The following is a 1,429-nucleotide window of genomic DNA, read 5'->3' on the forward strand; positions in this document are numbered from 1 at the left end:
CAGTGTTCAGAGCAACACTTCTCCCCCTGTTTAACTTCTTCAATAAAACCTGTTAAACCTTTTCACTGGTCTCTCTGTTTCGGTTTTCTGCATTTGGGTCTGAACTTTGTAATATCATGACAAAATCATAATGGTAGTTGGCATGAACATTGATCAGAACCAAAGTAAATGGTAACAAGGTGAAGTAAAACATCTCCAGAATATAGAGAAAATGTATTTTTCGTTTGCTTTCAAACATTAAAAAGCAATTTTTATTGAAGACGATTAAAGCTTTTGCAACAACAACAAAAAAAAGCTTCACAAGCGTTACAGGAAATAATGGCATCTATACATCTCTAGACAAGAATCAGCCGTCAAAGTTTAGTAATCATATGTTGTATTGTTTAGCCACAGTTTCAAATGTGGCGAAGCTAAATAATAGCTGGAATGTGAAGCCAATATCCTGCCTGACCATTAATCAAAAACTCATGGGGAGTCATTCCTCGGAGAACGTCCACAGAAGCTAATGTAATTCACACTGGATATTGAAGCATGAGGTTCAAATAAAAAAAAAAACAGTGACTGAAGCTTTTTGTGTTTTTATTTCTTTTAACAGTCACTGCTGGCCTTTTATGGGATTATAAAATTAGATTGCTTTACACTGTTGGTAAAACAGGCTCTGACAGTAAGTGTGAGTGGTGTTGACCGACGCATTCCTGAATGCCTTTGTATCTGTGTGTGTGTCCATTTAAATAGACACAGAAGGGCAGACAGCCTGTCTACAGCCCCCCAGATTAGATCAGATGGCTTAACTCTCCACTGCTATGTAGCACCCTATAAGTCTTACCATTTCTATTTAAATTAAAAGAATAATTAAAAAGACAATACATAAGGAACTACACACAGTGTTGACACCACTTTAAAAAGACTTAATGAGAAAGTTAGTTGTTTTAAAGAGATTTATAGAGACAGATTTAAAACAATGAGAGGAGAATGAATAAACTATCATTTCTGGGGAAAAGAAGAAAAACTTCAGGATGATATATTTCACACTGCATTCCTGCAGCACACAAACCTACAAATATTTTATTTTCCCTGTAACTGTGGATCTGTTTTTGGTTCCAACAATCTTTTCAGATGCAAACTAACCCTGTAAAGCTCAAGCTGGGAGTCAAGTGTCTTGGAGCTTAGAGGAATGCGTGGTAAAAAATAAATAAACAAATCTCTATTTATAGAGCTAGAGTCAAAGGGCTAAAGAACAGGAAAGAAGCAGAATGTTGTTCCCATGTGTGGATCTAAAGCTCATGTATAGATTTAAATGCATTAAATTCAACTTAATTCAGAGTTTCCTGACATGATTCTGTGTTAAAGGAATAGTACACCCAAAACATGATTAGCCTTCATTTTCTCCTGAAAGCGCGCGCCTGCGCGTTCACGACGCTATGGAAAC

Source organism: Cyprinodon variegatus, unplaced genomic scaffold (genome assembly GCF_000732505.1).
Source record: "Cyprinodon variegatus isolate N-32 unplaced genomic scaffold, C_variegatus-1.0 Scaffold476, whole genome shotgun sequence".
NCBI classification, from domain to species: Eukaryota; Metazoa; Chordata; class Actinopteri; order Cyprinodontiformes; family Cyprinodontidae; genus Cyprinodon; species Cyprinodon variegatus.